Source organism: Macrobrachium nipponense, chromosome 6, assembly GCF_015104395.2.
Source record: "Macrobrachium nipponense isolate FS-2020 chromosome 6, ASM1510439v2, whole genome shotgun sequence".
Taxonomy (NCBI): domain Eukaryota; kingdom Metazoa; phylum Arthropoda; class Malacostraca; order Decapoda; family Palaemonidae; genus Macrobrachium; species Macrobrachium nipponense.
The window spans coordinates 12556678-12564177 of record NC_061108.1 but is presented as its reverse complement, the minus strand read 5'-3'; the positions used below and the strand labels follow the sequence as shown (position 1 = coordinate 12564177).

Here is a 7500-nt window from a genome sequence, read left to right as displayed (position 1 = left end):
AAACTATAGTCCCAGAGGATCTTTGCCTGATCGTTTTCTATCACTCCCTCAGGTTGGTCTTCGTGCCTCTTATTACTGCAAGCTACCTGGTGTTTCTTGCACAGGCTCCAGTGGAGGGCTTTTGCTACAGAATCATGCCTGTTTTTGTACTGGTGTTGTGCAAGTTCCGTACATTGGCTTGCTATGTGGTTTAAGTTCTCGTTTTTCATATTGCACTTCTTGCATGTGGGTAAGATGTTATTTCCATCTATTGTTCTTTGGACATATCTGTTTCTTTCTTGAGCTCTCCCCTTTGTAGCCGTTGCCATGTTTCATCGCTGACCAGTTGTTTAGTCTGTCTCATATACTGTCCGTGCATTGGTTTATTGTGCCATTCTTCCGTTCTTTTTTTTCATTCTCCTGGCTCTGTATATTTCTGGGTCTTCGTCTAATTTTATCAGTCCTTCTTTCCATGCAGTCCTTAGCCACTCGTCTTCACTGGTTTTCAGATATTGCCCCATGCTCTGCTCTCGATGTTGACGTAGTCCTCTATGCTTAGTAGAGTCCTCTTCCTCCTTCCTTTCGTGTTTTGTATAGTTTGTATGTATTTGCTCTTGGGTGTAGTGCTTTGTGTATTTTCATGTGTTTCCTAGTTTTCTCGCTCTTTAAATATATCTGGTTCTTAGGGTCTGATCTTGTGCCGCTGTTATCATTCCTTCAGTTTCCTTCTTGAGCTCTCCCCTCAGTAACCATTGCCACGTGTCATCGCTAGCTAGTTCTTTAGTCTGTCTCATGTATTGTCCGTGCATTGGTTTGTTGTGCCATTCCTCTGTTCTGCTTGTCATTCTCCTGTCTCTGTATATTTGTGGGTCTTCGTCTACTTCTATTAGTCCTTCTTCCCATGCACTCTTTAGCCACTCGTCTTCACTGGTTTTCATATATTGCCCCAGTGCTCTGTTCTCGATGTTGACGCAGTCCTCTTTGCTTAGTAGTCCCCTCCATTATTATTATTATTATTATTGTTATTATTATTTTTTTTTTTGCTCTATCACAGTCCTCCAGTTCGACTGGGTGGCATTTATAGTGTGGGGTTCCGGGTTGCATCCTGCCTCCTTAGGAGTCCATCGCTTTTCTTACTATGTGCGCCGTTTCTAGGATCACACTCTTCTGCATGAGTCCTGGAGCTACTTTAGCCTCTAGTTTTTCTAGATTCCTTTTCTGGGATCTTGGGATCGTGCCTAGTGTTCCTATGATTATGGGTACAATTTCCACTGGAATATACCATATCCTTCTTATTTTTATTTTCGATCTTGATACTTATCCATTTTTTCCCTCTCTTTCTCTTCAACTCTGGTGTCCCATGGTATTGCGACATCAATGAGTGATACTTCCTTCTTGATTTTGTCAATCAACGTCACGTCTGGTCTATTTGCACGTATCACCTTATCTGTTCTGATACCATAGTCCCAGAGGATCATTGCCTGATCGTTTTCTATCACTCCTTCAGGTTGGTGCTCATACCACTTATTACTGCAAGGTAGCTGGTGGTTCTTGCACAGGCTCCAGTGGAGGGCTTTTGCCACGGAATCGTGCCTCTTTTTGTACTGGTTCTATGCAAATGCCGAACATTCGCTTGCTATGTGGTTTATGGTTTCATTTTTCTTATTGCACTTCCTACATATGGGAGAGATATTTCCGTCTATCGTTCTTTGAACATATCTGGTTCTTAGGGCCTGATCTTGTGCCGCTGTTATCATTCCTTCAGTTTCCTTCTTTAGCTCTCCCCTCTGTAGCCATTGCCACGTGTCATCGCTGGCTAGTTCTTTAGTCTGTCTCATGTATTGCCGTGCATTGGTTTGTTGTGCCATTCCTCTGTTCTGTTTGTCATTCTCCTGTCTCTGTGTATTTGTGGGTCTTCGTCTACTTTTATTGGTCCTTCTTCCCATGCACTATTTAGCCACTCGTCTTCACTGGTTTTCAGATATTGCCCCAGTGCTCTGTTCTCGATGTTGAGGCAGTCCTCTATACTTAGTAGTCCTCTCCCTCCTTCCTTTCGTGTTATGTATAGTCTGTCCGTATTTGCTCTTGGGTGTAGTGCTTTGTGTATTGTCATATGTTTCCTGGTTTTCTGATCTATGCTGCGAAGTTCTGCCTTCGTCCATTCCACTATTCCTGCGCTGTATCTGATTACTGGCACTGCCCATGTGTTTATGGCTTTTATCATATATCCGGCGATGAGTTTTGTCTTGAGTATCGCCTTGAGTCTCTGCGTATATTCTTTCCTGATCGTGTCCTTCATCTCTTGGTGTTTTATATCCCCTCCTTCCATTATTCCCAGGTATTTGTATCCAGTCACATATATGTGTTTGATGTTGCTCCCATCTGGTAGCTTTATCCCTTCAGTTCTCGTTGCTTTGCCTTTTTGTATGTTGGCTAAGGCGCATTTTTCTATTCCAAACTCCATCCTGATGTCCCCAGATACAATCCTTACAGTCTGGATTAGGGAATATATTATTATTATTATTATTATTATTATTATTATTATTATTATTATTATTATTATTATTATTATTATTATTATTATTATATTATTATTATTATTATTATTATTATTATTATTATCATTATTATTATTATTATTATTATTATTATTATTATTATTATCATTATTATTATTATTATTAGAAAGTGTCCAAGTAACAAACTGACTCATACTTGACTTCATAAACCAATATTCATTTTCATAGAAAGGAGATCTCCGAACAGAGAATGTGTGCATTCTGTAAATAGTTTTTTCAGTCTGAATAGAAAATCTTTATTTATTATAAATTGTGGAGAACAGCGGTGAACGCATTTTAGCGTAGCACTACATTACTTAAAATACCTTCCATTAAGGATTCGTAGTTCTCAGGATTAAGTTTTAGAAATAATGGAAGTATGGTTTTTCGTTTCGAGAATAGCCGAATTTGTAATTAATTCGGTTTAGAAGCAGATACGTGAAAGCATTCACAGCTTTTCTTAAATCAGTCATATCAAATTCTCATTTTTTTGGCTTACTCGTGAAGTAAGCCTACAATCTACTTTGTTGTTGTTTTTCTTGTTGTGGGGGTAGAAAAGCCTAAAAAGGTCTGAAAAGGTGTTTCGCGTTGAGTTAAAAATACAGGAATTTTAGGATAGGATATTTATGATTTATTTAATAAATGAAAATGTAAAAGATAAATTATGTTCATTTTAAACAGTGCAGAAAAATTATTCCTTATAAAATATACCGTATTTATTTTAGTTTTCGTTGGAGAAACAACGCTCTACTTGACCGAAGATTTTAGCAATTTTCAATTTACTTTAAAAGTTAGGAATGTAATGTTTAAAACTTATGCGTGAGGGGAAAAGCTTGCACGTGTTGCGAGTAAGCTGGAGGTCGGATCTCGCCTTGCTTAGCTAAGTACATTCTCTTATTTTTCACTACTAGTTGATCTGCAACAAGGGATAGCAAAATTTAATTAGTTTCTGAAAAGTGTGAACAACAGAGTTTACTTAAATTATCTGTCCGTTAACTAAGAATTTAACAAGATATATCCAACTGAAAACAGTGATTTGCATTCCAACTATTTCTTTAGAGCAGAAAAGCTTCTATAACATTTGCATATCCTGTGCTTATAATAAGCGCTGCCATGAACGAAGTTGTATATCCCTTCTCTCCCGTAGGGGAGTAGTGCCATCAGTGCACCTCATGGGGTGCACTGTAGGCATTACATAAGGTTCTTTGCATCGTCCCATCGGTCCCTAGCTGCAACGCCTTTCATTCCTCTTACTGTACCTCCGTTCATCTTATCTTTCTTCCACCTTGCTATCCATCATCTTATAACAGTTATTTCGTAGTGTAACTGCTTCGAGGTTGTCCTCCCGTTACACCTTTCTAACCTACCTACTCTCAGTTCCCTCTCCAGCGATGAATGACCTCATAGGTCCCAGTGCTTGGCCTTAGGGTTAAACTCTATATTACATTCTAAACCGTTATTGACTACCAATTCGTTTATTCTCGAAACGAAAAATCATACTTCCATTTGTTTCTAAAACTTAATCCCGAAAACAACGAATCCTTAATGCAAGGTATCCCAAGTAATGTAGTGGTATACTAAAATGCATTCACCGCTTTTCTCCACAGTTTGTAATAAATGAATATTTTCTATTCAGACTGATAAGAACTATTTACAGAATTCACACATTCACGATGTTTGGAGATTTCCTTTCTATAAAAACAAATATTGGTTTATAAAATCAAGTATGAATCTGTTAGTTATTTGTACACTTTCTAAAAATAATAATTATAATTATTTAGGAAACACACCCTCTCTTAAGCATACTTTATTAAAAGTAATGGCTTCTTCAACAGCGTTACACTTGTAGTGATTCTTCTTTAATTTTCCGAATAGCGGCTTTTTCCGTGATACTTAAACAGGCTAGTAGAGCACCAATAGAGGTCATGATCAAATCCATTATTATTATTATTATGTTGCGAGTTCGTGTATGATTTTAAAACCCTTTACAAAAAGCTTCCCCCAGGGAAGGGTTCGAAAGCTTTTTGTAAATGGTTTTAAAATTATACACGAACTCGCAACATTTTTTATCATTGTGGACCCCTTAGAACATTATTTATACCTTCCGCGATAGACTTTTTTCCCAGCTAAATTTCCCTTTATTATTATTATTATTATTATTTATTATTATTATTATTATTATTTTATTATTTATTTATATTATAAACGTGAATCTGCATTAGATTTAATTTACATGACCTTTCAACAAACGACTCCTGGTTAAGCAGGGAACGCTCACATGTTCGGAGGAGATAATTCAAGACATAGCAATAAAACCTCGGGAAACGATGGGATAGTAATTCTTGTTTACGACTGCAGCCGTTTGAGAGAGATAGAGAGAGAGAGAGAGAGAGAGAGAGAGAGAGAGAGAGAGAGAAGGTGTATACCACCCAGTTTTCCACTCTTTCCTTCAAATGTTTTCATCCTGTATTATATCGTAAATTCTTTGTATATTCATTTAGGTTGCCTTTCCAAGGCATGATTCTTATAAAGTAGTTCAATCAGATTACTGTATACGCAAGGATGAAATAAAATGACAACGCCGCATACAGAACATTCAAAACCCACGTTAAAACAGGGTTGTAAAAGAAAACACACTCATAAGCACACTTGTATGTTTGTACAAACGAACACCAACAAATATAATGTAATAATATATATATATATATATATATATATTATTATATATATATATATATATATATATATAACATATATTTGAATTATATGTAATGTGTGTTAAATATATATTCAGACACATTAAAGAAGCTCCATGGGTTAATAAGAATAACACATCAAAAACAAGTGAAGGTTATCTATCACCATAATAATCAAGATAGTCAGCGTTTCTGTCGTTGAATTGAGCCATATTGAAGAATCATTGGCGCGAAGAAATCCACCAACATCCAATTAATATATAAAGCTGTTCCAAAGATGATGAATTACGAGGTAATTCCGTAAACACTCTATATATCTAGCTTACTCTGGAAAAGGTTCTAATCCCACGATGTGTATAAGCGAAGTACTAATTTTCGTCTGTATTTCATGTGACATGATTAAACGCCAATAAAGAATTGCATTCCGTTCTTCCAATTTCTTTTGTTTCTTAACTTGACAAGAATTATTAGATTCATGTTTACAAGTGTAAGGTGGATGGCAGGTGATCACAGGGGGAAAACTGGCTTGATTTATATCAGAGATGTCTTGAACTTGACGAGATTTGACCGACTGATTATTATAGAAATTGACAAAACTGGACCAGCCGGGATGGTTGAAGAATCCCTTTCGTACTTGCAGTAAGACACGCTTAATTGACTATTGTTAATTATGCTGAATTAATGTATTAGATTAAAGGAGAGAGAGAGAGAGAGAGAGAGAGAGAGAGAGAGAGAGAGAGAGAGAGAGAGAGAGAGAGAGAAATAAGCAATTATCAGGCATCAATTTCCATAACCTAGTTTCCATGGATGTCTCCCAGAAACGCCACCACGCTGATTGTCAATTGTTTCTCCCGCAGGTGGTCGAAACTGCCCATTACACATTCATGTGCGGTCAGGACACCGTCTTCGACCAGCAGCTGATGTTATGCGGTCACAGGGACGAGGCTTTCCCGTGCAGCAATGCAGCTTCCATCTACGACGAGACGAACTTGCAGCTGAGGCAGGAGATTGAAGCCAAGGAAAAAGAGGCGAAACTCAAGAAGGCCGTCACTCTTGTCGCGAACTGAAGAAGAAGAAGAAGGAATAAAAGTTAGCTTTTAGTAGTCAGGAAGAAAAATGATGTCGTAAATCTGATAATTTATAACTTATTGTATAGAGACATCTTTCGTGATTTTTTTATATTTTGCATATTTAACTGTATACTTTACCGACATGACTACCACATTACAATAATAAAATATTTATGCTTTATTTCATTGTTAAGTACTGATGCTGTGTGATTTTCCTCTATACATGTTTAAATCATTCCCCAGAGAAAAATTTTTTGATGCGTTCTCAAACATTCTGTGGTATAGACAATATTCGCCATATTAGTATTAAAGGATAGATGTACACCGTATTTCTTTTGATGCTTACAAGATTCAGACCTTGTTGAACAAAGAATGGGAGAGACCTACATTTGAAATTAAAACTGATTCTATTCGTACGAATGAAAATTGAAGACGGCGATTGAACATATTTCCATAATAATTATAGATAGTTTCAGTTAGGAGGCTTAGTGTTTTCTTTATTTCCTCATCTCTGGCTGATGTAAATTCAGTCGTGTAAACTATTGTAGTACCATTTTCCTCCGTAGGCTTCGTAATAATGTCCCCATTTTCTGTAATTAAAGTGCTTTTAATTTATTTACATGTCCTATTTATTAACTGTTAATTATAAACAAAAAATAAGTCTTTAACTTTTCTTTAGTTTTCTGTACTATAAGCTTCAGAGATTACTGAGTACAGCTGATAAATACTTTTTTCAGGATGTTTTTATTGTAGTAATATTGTCACTTCAATTTTTAATACGTTTAGCAAATTCTGTATTTAAGGACTTACCCTTAACTATAACTATTTGTCATTCCCTAGGAAAGAATAATTGTATTTGCAATAAGTATTTTTTCTAGGATTGCTTTTAAAAGAACAGATTTTCTTGAAATACTGAGCACTGCTGTGCCTATTCAAATTAGTCCCGCTGCAGACCTAACGTATTCAGTAACCGCTTTATTTTAGGAGACAATTGTGCCAGATATGTGTATTTTTCAGTGACTATAAGTTATTTTTCAGAGAACAATACAAATGGCAAGATTTTACTGGAAAATAACCGAGCTTCCTTAACCCAGTTCAAAATAAGCATCGGATGCCATATAGTCTAGAGGTAATGCCTGGATGATTTACAAATGTAGGGCAATAAATTCACTTCGGGAATCAATTTCCCGAGATGTA

At 36.3% G+C, this 7500-nt stretch overlaps 1 pseudogene; it reads left to right on the top strand.

Moving 5' to 3' along the window:
* Nucleotides 1–6499, top strand: part of LOC135216914 (uncharacterized) — an 11871-nt pseudogene extending 5372 nt beyond the window's left edge.
* Nucleotides 6500–7500: the final 1001 nt, after the last annotated feature.